We start from the raw sequence: 18,506 nt of genomic DNA, 5'->3' as shown, positions 1-18,506 counted from the left end.
CAGCAGGAGAGGAGAGGAAGTTGATGAGGAGTGGGAAGCGTCTATCGAAGAGGTGAAGGTTGGCCTGAGGGCCTTGGACCAAGACGGTCCCGTTAGCGTAGACATTAATGATGGCTGCGAGGATAAAGTTCAAAACCCTCTGCATTGTCCACAAGGCCTTCTGGGGCCTGGGTCCTAAATACCTTCAACTCTCTCTTCCCAAATATCTTCCTTCCCGAGCCCTTCGCTCATCCGCCTCCAACTCCCTCAGGGTTAGCCGCTTCTCGAAGCAACGAGCTGGGGGTAGATCTCTCTCCGCGGCAGGGGCCTCCCTCTGGAACAGCCTTCCTGCCTCCCTGAAACTTGAGGAGAACCATCTCCGGTTCCGGAAGCACCTCAAAACCTTCCTCTTTGCTTCTGCTTTCCCTCTCCCTCTCCTCTGCTGAGCGGCTAATTAATTTTCACTGAAGCTGCACTGATCCTGCAATTGGACCACTCTAAACGGCCTCGGTCCTGAGCCCTGCCACTCTCCACTTGCACTGATGCCCTGGAACCCCTTTGCACTGCGGGTCTGTCTCTGTATCCCTACAGCCCCCCCTCCCCCAGCACTTGTTCTGCACTTACCTCACACTTGCCACCAGCTGGCCCTATTTAGTTATTTATTACGTACGCCTCTTACCTTGTACTGCACTTCCCCCCCTCCCCTTCCCCTTGCACTTTTCCCCTCCCCTACCCCTGCACTTGCGCGATCTGAATGACACCTGGCCTAGTAGGATCGTTTTCTGTCTCCCCTTGTACCCCCCTCCCTGCCTCGTCGCGCCTTGAAACACTTGTGTATAGGCGCGTTACAAATACCATATCATATCATATCATATCGGAGCTGCCGTGATGACTGAGCCTTGGCGGTTTTCAAATACTGTAAATTCCGGTGATCAGTGATCACTGTGATGGTATGTCGAGCGCCAAGCAGATAATGCCGCCAGGCTTTAAAAGCAGACTTAATGGCTAACAGTTCTTTGTCAGTGATTGCATAATTAACCTCGGGTGCCGAGAATTTTCTGGACCAAAATGCTACGGGATGCAGTTGGTTGGTTTCGGGATCTCTTTGGGACAGGACAGCTCCCATGGCTAGGCTGGATGCGTCAGTCTCGACGACAAAAGGGAGATCTGGACGCGGGTGTTTCAATATAGGTGCAGAGGTAAACTTAGCTTTTAAATCCTGAAAGGCCTGCTCGGCTTCTTCAGACCATTCAAAACGTTTATTTTTCCTCAAGAGTGCAGTAATGGGTTGTACCACGCGTGAAAATTCCGGGATAAACCTGCGATAGAAATTGGCAAAGCCGAGCATACTTTGAACCCCTTTTACAGAGCTAGGTGATGGCCATTTGAGGATGGCATCCACTTTTCTTGAGTCCATTCGGACTCCTTTGGGTGTCAGGATGAAACCTAGAAACTCGACTTCTGTGGTATGGAAAACACATTTCTCCAATTTAGCAAATAGTTTGTGTTGGCGCAGTTTTTCAAGTACTGCCCTGACGTGTTTTCTGTGATCAGATTCCGAAGAGGAGTACACCTGAATGTCATCGATATATACGACAACACAAACATCGATGAGTTCCTGAAGGACATCATTCATGAAGTATTGGAAGGCAGCCGGCGCGTTACACAATCCGAAAGGCATCACCTGGTACTCGAATAATCCGTATTTAGTACGGAAGGCAGTTTTCCATCCGTCGCCTTCTTTAACTCGTACCAGATGATAAGCCCCCCGGAGATCTAACTTGGTGTATATGCAAGCGTCCTTCACCTGGTCAAGGAGTTCAGGGATCAGAGGCAGAGGATAACGGTTTTTAACCGTTATCTGGTTCAATGCGTGGTAATCGATACAAGTTCTCTAAGGTCGCCTTCTTTTTTGGGCACGAAGAACAAAGCCGAGGATGCCGGGGACTTTGACGGGCGAATAAAACCATTAGCTAGGTATTGATCCAAATATTGTCTCAAATGCAGGTTCTCAGGTTCGGTAAGGGCATAAATCCTGCTACAAGGGGGTTGTGCACCGGGCACCAGATCGATTTGGCAATCGTACGATCTGTGAGGAGGTAACCTGTTGGCCTGTTCCTTTTGGAAGACGTCCTGAAAGTCTTGGTATTCCGGAGGTAGTTGCATGGAGGCAGAGGCTACAGATGCTAGATTAATCTTCAGGTTTTCTGGGTAGCAGGTTTGTGTACAATCCGGGAAGGTTATTCTCTTAGCTCGCCAATCAATTCGAGGATTATGTGTCTCTAACCAAGGGATTCCAAGGATAACCTGAAACTGTGGAGCCTTGATTACATCAAACACAACACCCTCCCGATGGCCGTCGGGACCAATAAGAGTCACCTCAGTAGTAGAATGTGTTACCGGTCCAGAGGCAATTTCAGTTCCATCGACTGTGGTGATGACATCTTAGCTGGTTTTAGGATGGAGAGGGAGGTTAATCCTAGAGACCAATTCACGATCCACATAGTTTCCAATAGCCCCACTATCGATGTATGCCTTTATTGCATGCAACCGCTTAGGCTGTTCTGGATCTACGAGAACCATTGGCACAATGAAATGCGAGGTCTGAGAGTTAGCTTTCAAGCTCGGCAAGCGGACCCCTACGCTTGTCGGGCGGAGTCGTTTCCCGAAACAGAGTCTTCATGGTTTTTATCAGCGGCTCCTACCGCCTTTCGGGGCGGTTTTGCCGGGCAATCTCGTAGAAAGTGTCCAGAATTCCCACAATAAAGACATAATTTTAACTGCCGCCTCCTTTCTCGTTCCTTTTGAGTTAAGGGTCCTTTAACCCCTCCAATTTGCATAGGCTCAGAGACATCAACTCCCTTGGGATTAGCATGGGTCTTGACCAACACCCGGGTCTCAAACCTGGACCGATCTGCTTTCCTGTTTTGAAGTCTGTGATCCAATTGGACCACTAAATCTATATACTCTGTGCATTCTTGAGGCGGATTTACAACTTGGGCCAAGACATCTTTAAGTTCTCCGCATAGGCCTCGATAAAACAACGTGACTCTTTTATCCTCTGGCCATCCCGTTTCCACAATTAGTCTATTAAAGGTTGCAATATAGGATAGGAGGTCCTGATTGCCCTGTCGCAGGGATAGAAGTTCATCATCCAGAGCCTGCCCCTGAGAGTGTCGAGCAAATAACCTTTCCATGCTTGCTTGAAACCCTTGAAAATCACGGAGAATCGGGTCATCTTGAGTAACCAGTGGAACTGACCAATCGGCAGCGCAGCCGCTGAGATATGACAATACAAAGGCTACCTTGGTCTGATCATTAGGGAAGGCCCCAGGTCTGCATAGGAAGTGCAAACGACACTGATTCATGAATACGGCGAATCGTTTGGGGTCCCCAGCAAAGCATTCGGGTGGGGCCAGTGGCCTGTTTCCAGGTAGATTAATCTGCACAGGGTTACTGGAAACCACAGGAACGGGGTTCCCTCCGGAACCGGGTAGAGGAGTTTGGCCAGCTTGACCTTGTAAAAGCTGTCTGGCCAGGTCATCAGTTCTTTCCTTTGATATTATTAATTCCCTCCTGAGGGCATTAGTCTCTTGACGAGTGGCATGTACTTCGGCCCGTAATTCCCCCAGTAGTTGGGCCAACTGATCAGTCTCAGAACTTTCCATAGCGCCTGGGTGGGAATTTGTAGGAAGGCTTTGCGTTCTGTAACGCTCACCTGACTCCCACGGAGGTGCTGGCCTGGTTTGCGCTGCTGTGACCTCTTCTAAGGTGATGCGCAGGGTTCGGAAGACGGACTGGACCGGGCCCCCAAATCCGGCTTGTCTGGCTCGCAGAAGTATCCTTCTGTAGGCGAAAATAGGGGATTAACTGTCTGCGGGGTAATGCAATCGGCCTCCCGCTTTCCCCTCTCACCCTCCTCGAAACCCTTCTGTGATTCCCCGTAGCGTCTAACCTTAGGGTCTGGAAGGACGAGCTCTCCATCCTGCTTCTGATGCAGGGGCGCGTTGGTATCCAGTTACTTCACTGGATTTTCGGATTGGTGAGAACCAAACTTGCTTGGCTTCCAGGTAAGTTTTTTGATAAGAGGTTCCCCTTGTGTCCATGCATTAATGTACCAATGCTAGTGTCTTTTTCCCCATAGGGGCCGGGGTACGGAATGCCGGGGAACAGGCACCGACCCGAGATGAGAGGTGAAATCCTTGTAGAAATCAGGTAAGTCTTTAATGAGCGTTTTTTGGTAATGTCGTTTCATTCGCTCATTAACGCTGATGTCTCTTTTTCCCCTTGGGGGCCGGGGTCCGGAAATGCCAGGATGCGGCGCGGACCCGAAATGAAGAGGGAATGAATCAACAGGTAAGTCTTAACATGGAGATTTAGCTTTCCTTATTCCCTTCTCTCTCTCACCTTTTGTTCTGGTCTTTTTTGTCCCCAGGCGCTGGGGCGTGCCTGCGAATCCGGATGATCGCTGCTGAACATGAAGGCGCCCTGTAAAGGTGAGTGGAATGCGGCTCTGCAGCGATCGACGCGATGAGCTTTTAAATAAAAGTCTTCCTTTTCAGGATTGTCGGCGAGATGTCTCCGGGATGCGGATTTAGCAGGTAAGGACTTTTCCTTCTTCTGTTCTCTTCTTCTCTTCCTTTGCAGGTGATCCAGGATGCTGGCAGGCGTGGCAGAAGTCAGGATGCAGGAGCAGACACGGTGAGCGTCCAGCTGCTAGATGCAGAACAACGCGAAGCACGTGTGGCTGTTCGGGTGGGGTTTAAAGAGCCTTGGAAGAAGTTCCAGGTATGTATCCTTCCTCCAATCAGGTATGTATCCTTCCCCGACCACGCCCAGATGGTAAATTAGTCCCATAGGTAAAGTAGTTCCTTTCAGGCCTCAAGGAGGCCGGGATCCTGCAGCATGGTCTGCATCAGGTAAGTGCACCCAAGCACTCCCATAATGAGCCTGGCGCCTATCGCCCCAGGACTGATGTCTTTTATGAGCCTGGCGCCATAGGCACCAGGACACTGTCCAAAGGGCCCCTATATGGGGTTGCTGGGTCCTTCCTTGGGGACTGGATGTCCGCTTTCGGGGACGCAGGGCTTGAACCGGCTCCCCGGGAGCGGGCATCATGACACATGCATTGTCCACTTGGACTGCAGTTGATCCCTTTCCCCACATACTTCTTGTGGTTCTTCGGGTACAGGAACTTTGCTCCCCCAGGTGCATGTATGATGGCCTTCACTTAGTCTCTATTTTGTTCATCTGTCAGCTCTTTAGTCGTCCATCCTGATTCAACATCAGTCATAATCTTTATTCCTACTACCTTCTTTGCAGCCTAGTTGCATTGAGTGATCATTATCCTGATCACACACAATTCAAGCAACACCATCACTATTAGGACTTCAAGGAACTTGAACATATCTGCCATCCATTGTGGAACCCACGAGAAGATTGATCCAAACCAACTGTCTTCAGCAATGTCTTCCACTTTGTCTATCATCTGAACGTGTAACTTTGTCAGCATCATTATGGCCTCTGTCAAAGTGCCATTCTCGTCATCATGAGAAGGTATGAGTGTGCAACACGATTCTGCAATTTTGCCACAAACATCTGCATCCATAGCTGTAATCATGTCCAGGACATATCTATTCTGAAGAGTCATCAGTCGTATGGCTCTCAGCTCTTCTTTGATAGCATTGAATCCCTTTAGAGTAGTGTTGATTGTCTGCAGCAATTCCCATCTGGTTATTTGTAACCACTTAGTATTTGCATCCGTCTCAATCCTGGGCATGAAGATTATCGTGAATATCGATGAGGTCTTGCTGAACAATCTATGTTCATATGGAATGGAATCAAAAGCCTCTATTGACATGACTGAAAAATAGCTCTCTCTATTAATTTGATTCAGGAGTTCAGCCGATCTATTCTTCCTCAGGTGGGCATCTGCTTTTGGAAATTTGCCAATATTATGATCACTTTTAGGAATTACCAATGCTGGAACATGGATTTTCACTATAGAACATAGTGTTCTCCAATCTCTGGGCAGCTTCATTTAAGCTCTGGATCCACAAGCCCAGTAATGATCCATTATCACTGCTGTTCCAATGCTCATTGCTGGTACATCGAGGATTCAACCACAATTCTGATTCTCTCCAAGTTTTCTTGGGCCATTGGTTCTGAAACACAGCTTTGCATTTTCCAGAGGCACTATCTGCAATGGACCTCCTTTATCTTCAACCCATGTCAGTAGTTTAGCAACTCAAGGCCATAACCATTTGCATCCGTTTTCCACAAAGTCAATGGGTGATTTGTAGCGGCCAATTACTACCTATGGTCTGCAGATCACCACTCCTTCTTCCCATCCGTCTGGAGAAAGTACTGATCCCTAAATCTGCATTTGGCCTCTGTTCAGTTCCCATCTGATTCCAGCCCCTTTCACTCCAGGCTGTTTGTATCTTATCATATGAATTCTAGTGTGGGCTCTTGCTCTTGTCTTTGTGTCTTGAACATAATCATCTTCGTCTGGATCTGTCCATTCTGTTGCCCATACTAACGAAGACGTTCGGACCATGAACTGACCTCTTGTTCGCAGAGTGCAAAGTGTGATAGACAGTGTGTTGTCTGCACATCTATTTCAATAGTTATGAATATCCTACTTTCCCATACTATAAGGCAGGAGTGCACATACATAGCATTCCTCCTCAGAGGTTTGTTTGCCCACTTCTTTCATATGCTGATACCACATATTGTTACCAAAGTGTGCTGTACTATCTAGGTAGTAATTTAAATCATGATCATCCTCCCTTGCATTTCTATTAGGTCTCTTCCTTGCCTCATTAGATCTTATAATCATCGAATGAAGTATGTCAGCCTACTTCCTTCTTACTGGGGGAATCTCAGGGACGCTTGTCAGTGGAATCAGTGTTGTTACATGTACTACTGGTGTAGGGACAATGACATATGGCCTTGGCAGTCTTAAAATTGCCATTGCTATAGCTTCCTGCTGCATAGGAAGATAAACAGGAACTACTGCTCTTTTTGGATCGACATAGTAAACAGTACGTATCGTGAGCCAGAGAAGAATAACAATGAACATGACACATGTATATAATATGCACCAATATGTCAATTTTATACATAAATAGCTTCTTGCATGTTGTGGTGCTCTCCCGTTGTTTGCTACATTGTTGTTACTATCAATGTTGCCCATATTGCCTACAACTACTTTTAAGGAAGGAAAAAACTATTTTAATTAGATAATCCATTAAAGTTGCTGGCAACTGTTGAATTTGCTCCACAAGCCCCAGAAGCAGCTGGCTGATTGACAGGATTCTGAATGAATACAAAAGTGTTATATTTGCACCAAACAAGATGAGGATGAGTTTCAAGCAAATAGTAAAAGATCAAAGCCAGTAGATTGTGAATGTCATCACTCGACAGTACCATCCGTACCTTCAACAAGATGTTCAGGCAGCAAGCAAATCTGCTCAGGAATTTCACTTATCAGCCAATTTATCACAGGTCGATTCCTGGGATCCCTCAGAAATACACAAGTATTAGTTTGTTGTCCAACAAGATAAGGATGCTCTTCTATCAAGAAATAAAAGACCATTCCAAGCAGTTTGTGTGTGTCTTCGTCAGATATGACCATCTGTACTTTCTGTACTATACTCAGGTAACTGGAGGATTTGCTCAATTATAACTGTGAGCAGCCTCTTCAAGATTGGAACGTTTTTCGGATCTTGCAGGAACATGTGAACGTCAACTGTTCTCTCAACCAGCGCAGGATATGCAAGAAGAATCAAGAGGAAAACAGCAAGAATGATCCGATGAATGTTGCCATTAGGCATTACCATGGGTACCTCCAAAGAGAAATCTCAGTGAGAAAGGAATCGGGGAACTTCTCCCTTTTCTAGTCATCAAAGATGAACTTGAGATTTGGAATTTTTTCTTCTTCTGGATCTCAATGCTTCACAGTCCAATGTTTAGCAAATTCCTGTGGCTCAAGAACAATAGCTATTTCTCACTCCGTGCTTAGCAGCTACAAAGAGTGTTTCGAAAGAACCACAGTTCAATGTACTCTTTATCTGTCTACTGAACAGTCTCTGAGTCCTTCTTCCTTGTCATCGATATAGTCTGCACATGCTGAACTTCTTCTCTGTGGCTTGCTTCCGAATGGTGTGAGGGTGTGGGGGTCTCTCCTGCATAGATTTGTACGTCTCCCAGGTGCATCCAAGCGCGTATCCCTAGGACCTTCACTGCCCATGGAGTTACGTCCTCTACTATGAAAGGACCATTAAATCTGGGTTGGTGCCATTTGCGGGAAAAGTTCCTGATAAAAACTTGATCTCTGGGAAACAATTTTGGCAATAATAGTTCTTTAGTTGCTGTATGGTCTTCATCTGTGTTCTGAGCCTGATAACCTGTTCGCTTGACCTGGTCTGAAATGACGGAGATACTTGTAGTCATACATGTTAAGTAGGCATGTAACTCACTCTTAACAATTCTGCTGTTGTCTTGGCATCACTTCTAGTCCTCGATTGGAGGAGTGAGAGGCATTCTCATTCGCCACCCTGTTACTAGTTCATCGGGCGTGAGGTGATGGTCAGAGCCTGATTGATTCCTCAGTGCATATAATGCAAGAGGCAAGCAATGCAGCCATCCATTTTTCAATGTTAACTTTAGCTTAACTATCCTTTCCTTGAGCAGATCGTTGAGTCTCTCACATATCCCATTCACTTGCAGGATGATAAGCAGAAGAAAACGTATGTTTTATGCTGAGCATTAACTAATTTGCTCAAACACTTAATTCACAAAATATGAGCCATTATCTGATCTCAACATCTCACATATTCCCCATCTAGGAAACACTTCTCGAACTAAACATTTTGCAGCGCAAGTGGTGTCTAGGTGTGTGCATGGACCAGCCTCGATCCACCTAGAAAAGGGGCACACCACCGCTATCATATACCTATATCCACTACAGACCTGTAGCATATCAACATAGTTGAAATGTAAATGCTGAAAAGGACCATTTGGTCGAGGAATAACTCCTCGGATTGTTCGCAGTGTGTGCCCAGCAGTAAACCTTTGACATACGATGCAATTTACTACATAAAAAGCAATGTGTTCTAACATATTCGGTACAAACCATTCCTTCACAATAGTTGGTGCAAGACTTTCCCTAGTGACATGCGCAGGGTAGTGTAGCTGTTCCAATGCCACCCTTAAAAAGGCTACAGGCATCACCAGTTTACAAGTGTTTTCCTGTCACCAAAGTGCCTCGGAAGGGGATTAAGAACACCCTCTCTGTGTCCACAGGTCATTCTCTTCCTGTGGGGCTCCACCTTGAACTTCCATCAATTGTGTCTTCGATAAATTATTGAAGCTTTCATTTACTATCATAATCACCACCATTCTTACATTCACATCAGGCATTTCAAAATTCATTATGTCAATTGAATTTGCAACTCTTTTTGCTTCTTCGTCTACGGCTTGGTTTCCATGTGAAATAAAATCTGCTCTCTTAGTGTGCACTGGGCACTTGACTATTGTGATGGCTACTGGGATTTGTAGTGCCTTAATAAGTCTGTCCAATAAATCAGTGTGTTGCACTGGAGTACCATCCGCTCAGAGATAACCCCTCCTTTTCACCGTGTTAATCCTGTGTGCACTGTTGATGTAACATAGGCGGTGTCACTGTACATGGTTACTTCCTGGTCTGCGTGTTTCCTGAGCGCAACAATCAGCGCCACTAATTCTGCAGCCTGTGCTGAAAAGTGAGACAGTAGTCGTGCACTCGTCATTACTTCAAATTCCCCATTAGCCTTGTGCCTTACCACAGCTGCACCTGAATACCTTTGCCCATCAGTTTGATCGATTTTTGATGAACCATCAATCAATAGAATCTCCCCAGCTGCCAAAGCATTTTCTTTTATCCTTGGTATCTCATTATTGAATTCCTTGTATTTTGAACAATCATGCACATGCTCGTCTTCTGCCAGTACTACAGCTACAAACGTGGCAGGATTTACTGTTTTACATCTTATTATTTTAATTGCTGGATTCTATATAACTACCTCATAAGCAGAAGCTCTTTGAGACGTCAGTGTACCTTTAGGTTTTGCCAAAACAGCTAATAATGCATGCTCAACAAACAATGTCGGGGAAAACCCCATTACTATGTTACCAGATTTCTCAATAGCGAATGCGGCAGCTGGCAAAGATTGTTAACAAGGGAAGTGACCCTTTATTACTTGGTCCAGAATACCACTATAATATGCTAAGGGCTTGTACCTCAACGTAGTTCTCTGCGTGAGTACCGCCGTCATAACTGTTCCATTTGTGTGCAAGAATAAAAATACTTCCTCAGAATAATTAAGAAATCCTAAGCCTGAAGGCATGCAAATTGCCATTTTTAATTAACCAAACCCTTCCTCCATTTCCGCAGTCCATACATTTGTTTCCTGGCTTTGTTGTGCCTTTTTCAGGGCCTGCAACAATGGCCTTGTGTATGAACTATAATCAAATAGCCATGCTCTTACATAATTGCACAGTCCCAGAAATTGCTGCATGTGCTGTATCGTGTGTGTTTTTGCCATTTTCAAAATTGCCTCAGCCCTTTCAGGTGAGACTTTCTTTGCTTCATGCAAAATTAACTGACCTATGTGCAAAACCTCTTCTTGGCAATACTGCCATGTTTCTTTGCCCACTTTGTATACTTTCTTGGCAAAAACAATCATTAGCTGAACTGAGTCACATCTACACTCTTCCTCTGAAAAGCTGCTGACCAAAAGATCATCTACATATTGCAAAACAACACTCGGCAACTCAACATTGCTTAAGTTCATCTGCAGGACATTATTGAAAATCGACGGAGACTCACAATACCCTTGAGGTAATCTTGTGCTTTTCAACTTAATCTGTCGAAACGTAAATGACGTCAGATCCTGAGAATCTCTATGCAATGGGATTGAGTAAAATGCATTTTTGAAGTCAATCACAGTGAAATATCGCATCTCAACAAGGATACTACATAATGTCGTTGCCGGAATTGGGCACATATCTTGCACTAAACGCCACGACCCTTGCTTAGATTTTTTGACCAGATACAATGCAGTATTGCATGGTGACTCTGACGTCACTAAAATGCCTTGATCCATCATGCCGGATATTATCTTTACCCTCATCTGCCACTCAAGACATGGGATACTGCCTTGCTTGGGGTAAAATTGCTCCATGCTTCAGTTTAATCTTGACTTCTCCAACCACTATTAATAGGCCTACGTCATAAGGGCCCATAGTCCATAGTGAAACTGGCAAATCTTTTAATGTCATCATCAAAAAATGTAGGACGATGTCGCACTATCATCATCCTCTGTGGACTCTCGCATTTTTCTGACCTAACCCAGTATGTAATGCTCATTTCAAACACTACCTCGTCATCAGAGGGGTCATCCTTAAATATGTCCTCATCAGTGACGTCAGTTAGTCTGTAACCCTCTACAATAACAATTACTGTGCTCCATGATCTGCCATTGTCATCAAATCCTATGAGCAGGTCAAGATGCCTCGTACTACAGCTACTTGTAACTCCAAGGGAAAAATCCATCCCCCCTCTTCGTCCATGGCAATTTCTTGACTAAAGAGGAATTCATCAGGTATTCTCATAGTCTTACCCACTAAACCAGGCAGCCATGTTAACAAAATCTGTACCTTGTAATGAAATACTTCTGGTTCTAATGGGGCTCCTCGTATGGCTATCTGCCCTGTAAATGCCATAATAAATTCACTCACGTTTAAATAATGTATTCCTGGCATTGAACATACTATGCCTTCATCAGTAAAAGAAATTGTCATGTTTGACTTCGTCATTAAATCTCGACCCAGTATGTTAACTGGGGTCTGTCTTGAATACAACAATTAGCCAGACATATCACATTCTCCTATAGAGACTGGCAATTTCTCTGTAAAAGGAACTCTACTTGTATGTCCTGTGAAATCTTGAGCATTCATGGCATTACCTGATAATAAAAATGTCCCTCCCGTATACATGAGCGCGTTGCACCCGTGTCTACCAAAAAAGAAAAAGATTTGCCTCGTATCGTGACATCAACTCATGGTTCCTCTTGAGGATATGGTGTTACTGATAGTACTGAACACATCAAGTCACACAGTGAGCTGTCCTATTGTGGGTACATAATTATTCCTGTGCCCGTGAAAGGATTCCCACCCACGATAGAGACACCCCCTATCCTAGGAGTCAGTAACTGTCCTGTATTTACGCTCTGTTGTATCTGCATGTGCGTACTATATTCCCTGTCATTCCACATGTCCAACATACAGGAGGGAGTCTTCTGACTTGTACTCCCTGCATGCCCTGATTATCGTTCTGCATAGGCTGAAACCCACCTTGGTTACTCTGGGTGTTTCCCTGATTATTCTGAAAGCCTCCTCTCCCTTGGAAGTTTCCTCTACCTTGTGGTATAAATCCATTCCCTCCTTGATCGACCTGCCTTTGGTTATTTACCTGTGGCATACCTGTTGCTTGCTGCGATCTTGACCTGCTCCACTAGTTTACATTGCCCCATCTATAGCATAATTCGATAACCTTTTTTGTACTAACTTAGCCTCCTCAATCTTCCTACTATCGTCTCTCTTTTGATTTTTCTCCTGCAACAATCAGCAATGATGCGCTATGGTCAGCTGTATTTCTGGCCATTGTTTTGCTTCCATACCCACCAGTTTCTTGATATATGATAGAACACTGGCATAGATTTTCCCCATGGCTCACGCGTTTCCAAGCTCCAGTGCTCTTGGAAATTATGAATGTAAACAAGTGGATCCTCCCCTTCCTGCATTTTACGTGCCATTATAGTGCCCATATCTGACGCATCAGGATATTGTACTCGAAGCACTTTCCAAACTGCGGCTCTGCAATTATTAAACAGTGCTCTGTCGTGGGCTGTGTTCTGAGCAGTGACACCTGCGTATCCTGCTTTATACCAAATGTCATCAGCTCACTCCCCAAGTAGAGCTGCTAGAAGACCCTTAATGTCCCCTATAGCTAGCATATTGCCTCCTGTAATTTTCTCTAATTCATAGATCCCTTTTCCGGCACCCAACATTAGACTCCGGAGTTTACACCTTAGATTGTCCTTATCCATCTGGGGCCATGGCATATACTGTGGTCTGGCTCCTACTTTTTCTAGCAACAGGAACTGTGAGATCCCAAAATCGCACCCGTCTCCCATCATCTGCCTGTTCAGAGCAGACCAATGATTCCACACTGTCTTCTTCCCGGTAGCGACCTTAGCCTGCTCACATAAGGTGGTGAGTCCCCCCCCTTACACTATGGGAACGCCCGTTATGCCGGCCTGGCCGCGTCCTTGGTTTAGGCAGGTCCAGATCTAACCAACTAACTTCCCTGTCCATCAGAGAACACCCATCAGGGCCACATGCACTAGCTTCTTCCTCCCCACGGAAGGTTTCTCTGTCTTCATCTGACATAGCTTGTCCCCAACTTGTGTGGCTTCCCTCTTTATCATTTCTGTTTAACGTTGGTTTGTCTAAGAGCAAGGCTCTGTGCTTGAGGCTAAACAAACCTCCCTCTTTGCCTCATGTCTGAGCACCTTCAAATCGATTATTTATTTATTCACTTTTGGTCCTCATTTCATGATAAACCTTATTGATTTTTTCTCCAATTCTTCTTATATCGCCAGACGAAGAAAAGTTAAACTATGACTAGATATTGATCCCTTTCAGATCAATGGCAATACAGCAGAACAGTCAGCCCACCTGCATTATTACAATCCAGAGCTGGCAAATAAAAAGAAAACTCTTCGGCAAAACCTCCGCAAATGGAGGAAGAATTTCACCTCTGAAAATCTGTAAAAGATGAAAAAAGCAAAATAAGTCTTCAGAAATTGGAAAAAAATTCATGCGATGACTGCAACAAACTGATGCCGAAACCATGCTCTCAACGCTCAAAAATAAGAACTTGAGGTATTTGTGGAATCTGCTAAACCACAATGCTAGACATCAACAATTGATGGTCGCCAATGTCTCAGAACAAAAATGGATTTTACATTTCTCCAACCTGTACAAATCCCGGTGCCCAGAAGAAAACTCACCAGAAACATCAATCTCAAACAAATGGACCATTCTTTCGGACAAATACCTTTTCGTGGAGATGATCAAAAATCTTAATTCCTCTCGAGCTCCTGGCCCTGACGGCCTGTCCAACGCCATCCTGAAACAGGCCCCGGAGACTTGGGTGAACCTAATGAACCTTATTCTGACCCTAATCAATAAACTAAAATCGATACCTGGTACTTGGACTAGAGCAGATCCCGATCTACAAACAAGGAGATAGAGACGATCCATCCAATTTTAGACCTATTGCTCTCCTAGATCCCCTGGGAAAATTGTTTGCGACATACCTTCTTCAAAAACTGACTGCTTGGGCCAAAGAAACAAACCGCTTCAATCCTCGACAAACAGGCTTCACGCCAAATGTGGGCACAAATGTGAATCTCCTGATACTAAATCTAATAAAGCACGAAGCCTTAAGAAACAATCCCAAGTATATGCCGCTTTCATAGATCTCCATATGGCGTTTGATGCCATAAATAGGAACACACTTTGGCAAAAACTCGCAAAATGGAATTTCCCCCTGGAGATCAGCGAACCCATCATGCTGCTCTACTCCAACACCTCAGTTACCATCAGATTAACAAAAGAAGGAATCACCACAGACAAAATAAGAAAATGCAACGGCCTAAAACAGGGATGCCCCCTTGCTGCAACCTTGTATAACCTCTACACTGCTGACTACCTCACCTACATCAAACCCGATATACTTAATCCGCCAAAAATCATATCCCTCCTGATTGCATACCTCATGTATGCACATGACATTTTATTGCTGGATAAAACTCCATCAGGCCTTCAAGAAAACTTGCGTATGACAGAAACATACATGAATGTCAATGAACTCCAGAACAATGTAAAAAAAAAAAATAATAATGACGCTAACCAAGCATCAAAGTTCAAATACCCGAATCAGGCTCAGGAATTTCATTCTTGAGAATAAACCACTTGAGGTAGTCACAACTTTCAAATACCTTGGTGTATTAATTAATCAGCAGAAAGCTGAAACAGCTTGGGTGACCTCCCTGGAAGGCAAGATAGTAAAGCTAGCCAGACAAGGAGTGATGCTACATAGACGCTATGGCAAATTCTCCTTAAAACCTATCCTCGCATTCTATCGTCAAAAGGTTATCCCCATCATCACTTAGGGGAGTGATGCGATGATTACAGCAACTCAGATAAACTGGCAAATCATTGAAGCTGCCTTCTGGCGGAAGATTCCAAATCTCCCAAAAAGTTATCCCATGGTCAGAATACGATTTGAAGTGGCACTACAATCTCTTTCCTCAATTGTATTGTGGAAGCAGATGGACCACTTGCGCAAGCTGATAAACAAAGACCCCATATCGGCAATTCAAATTCTACGAGAGACCCTGCATGCCATGAATAACACTCTGTTGAAAGCGTGGAAAGTCGCAATATTCCAAGAAATGGCAAATGAAGACATCACTATGGAAATGCTCACCAACCGTCCCCAACCCGCGAAGGTAAAAATGCAGCAAAACGACTGGGCTAAAACATGGGAAGAAAAACAAAGATACCCCACAAACCTACAATGCTCACTTGAAATCCGAGCAATTTTCGTACTTCCGCAATATTTGACATTTTTCCAGATCCAATCATTTGTACTGCCTTCATGAAAATCTGTCTAAACATTTTTCCAACTAGACAAAGACTAGCAAATATTCGACAAATTCCTAAAACTGAACTATTCTGCCGATTTTGTATGGACAAAAAACACATGAAACTCTGAAACATCTAATCATGATCTGCCCTGCCCTCACCGACAAAAGACTCCTTTTTGGAGCTCTAGTTAAGATATCTGACCAACAAGATGGAGACTCCAGATGGCTGAAGATCCTAAGAGGCCAAGGCAAGAAATTTATATATACAACCATTCAAATTCTCGCTGACATTCTGAACTATTCAAAAGATTCAAACCCATAAATGTTGGACTGTAGAAAATTGCCTTTTTTTTCTTTTCTTTTTTCTTTCAATATTCCTATCCTAGCGATACTGTTAAGAATGAGATACACTTTTATTAAATCAAATGAAAAGTTTATGTTTAAACTAAATAATTTAAAATGAAATATAATTTTTTTAAAAAAATACCAGAATTGTCCTCTAGATCTGCTCTAGATGGCCCTGGCATTGGCTCAGGTGTTGGGAAGATGTCTTCTATGTCCTCCCATGCTACTACTCGATTCGGTTCCATTAACTCTTTCTCAATGCGATCAATGTTGCGTGCCATTTTCTACTCTTGAGTTCCATCAATTCATCAAACTCTCTTTGTTTCTTTTCTTCCTCACTGACCCTTTCCTCTTCTTGTTTTTTCATCTCTCTTATCTCATTTGCCCTACGGACTTCTTCATCTCTGCGTCTTTGCATTCTTTTATCGCTTAATTTCTGTTCCTCCTCTTGTTCTCTTTTCTTTTCTAGCTTATCTCGATCTTCAATTGCTCTCTGTCTCTTATATTTTCTTTGTTATTCTGCTCTATCCTCTTTTCTTAACTGTTCATCTTGATACAGTTGTTCCCATCTTTGTCTACTCTTTCTTTTGGCTTCATCTTCTTTCAATCATTTCTCTCTTTCTTTATCTTTTTTATCTTGTTCATCCTGATCTTCCTTTTGTCTTACTTCTTCAATGCTCTTTCCATCAAGCTTGAGCAATATCTGACCACCCATCCATTCATTCTGTATGAGTGCTACCTCATCAGCTTTGGCTTTCTCTCCTTTCCATCTCTTTATTTCTCTCTCTATATCTAGAGACATACCTGATCGGGCACTTCTCTCCTTGTCCCGTACAACTTTAGGGATCATATCTCTTTCTGGAGTCTTTTCTGGACCGTCGTCGCTGCCTTAAGCTTTCCTAGGGGATATAATCCTTCATCCTTCAAACTATCATAATTTACTTCAGTCGCAGTAGAGGGAGCAGAAGGCTCAACAATCCCCTCTTTACATTGGTTAAGCATCCAGCCTCAGGGGGTGGGTCTTCCTGTTCCTCCTGGTACATCTTCCAAAGCTTTAAGCTAGCTAAATAAATGTATAACCTTTTTCCTGTATATGCTGCATGCAAATATGTCGTCATGGGTTGCAAAATTGGTTTAGACAGTGATCCCCATTGTGGCCATGGCATGAATATTTTATTTGCCGTTCCCTTAACCCATTCTGCACTGTACTGCTTGAGCTTGGGTGCATGTTTTGGCAGCTGTCTGCACTGCACAAGTGTATAAGCAGAGTAATATCCTCCATCATGACTTAGTCACAATCGACTGTCAATACTTATCGTTATTCTACAGAAATAAATGCTTTCCAGAAAAATATTACAATATGATCGTGCACCAATCGTTGCAGCTCCTAGCCTCTATGTCACGTTTCACTTCAATCTACCTATTCAATAAACATCATTGGTCAACTAATAAATAAATAATTACATTTCAACTCTCAACATTCTCTACCTTAGTCTATGTCTTCCTTGTTTCTCAATATTTAATTTCTTCACCACATACATCATGTACAATATATAAACAGACAGACAAACTGACAGACTGGTCGGCCCACATAAATCTCTGTCAACGCTCCTCGTGTCTTTATTCCTGCCCCTAATAATGACTCTGATCGGACTATGTATTGTCCTCTTTAACGATCCTTGTTCATTTGTAGCCTAGGTACATCCACCTGCACTCTAGGACCCGTTCCTTCTAAACGTCCTTGACGTAGGATTCCGGGCTTATTTTATAGATCGCTCCTTGTCTTTATACCTTAAACTATGACGCTCTTCATCTTAAACTATGACGCTCTTCGTCTTAAACCCAAAATTAAATACCCCAACCAACTCTCCATTATTCTTTCCCCATTATCACTCTTCCCCACTCAGTGCTCATTCAGTTTGCCACCTCACTCAGCCTACTCACCATTCGGTTTTTCAACATCCGACCCTCGGAATCGCCTCCTCCACAACCACCCTTTTCAGCCTTTCATCCGATCAGCTTCCTACAGAATTCATGTAAGATCAAGCAAGGAATATTGAGGCTTAGTACCACCAAAAATTGGATCCACCAGTCACAAAGTCAAAAATGTATTCTGTACAGATTCAAATATCAAAGCAGATAGCTATCTGGCTCCCAACACCTCGCAGTGTGTGTATCAGAAAACATTGTGAGGGGAGTGAGTACTGGTCATCACAAAACATGCAGTATTTATACCCAGTCCTGGTCATAGCTCAGCCCATCTCCAAACTAATAGGTCACAAATTTGGGTTTGTGCCCAGTTCACATAACAAATATACAATATTGTTTTTTACTTTTGACATGTTGTCCCATCCTTGAAGATTCAATGGTGTTGTTGGTTCTCCAGCTTAGGTCGATCCTAGTTTCAAGAAACAAATT

This window comes from Ambystoma mexicanum, chromosome 8 (genome assembly GCF_040938575.1).
Source record: "Ambystoma mexicanum isolate Mex_15411 chromosome 8, UKY_AmexF1_1, whole genome shotgun sequence".
NCBI lineage: Eukaryota > Metazoa > Chordata > Amphibia > Caudata > Ambystomatidae > Ambystoma > Ambystoma mexicanum.
This window is presented reverse-complemented; position numbering follows the sequence as displayed.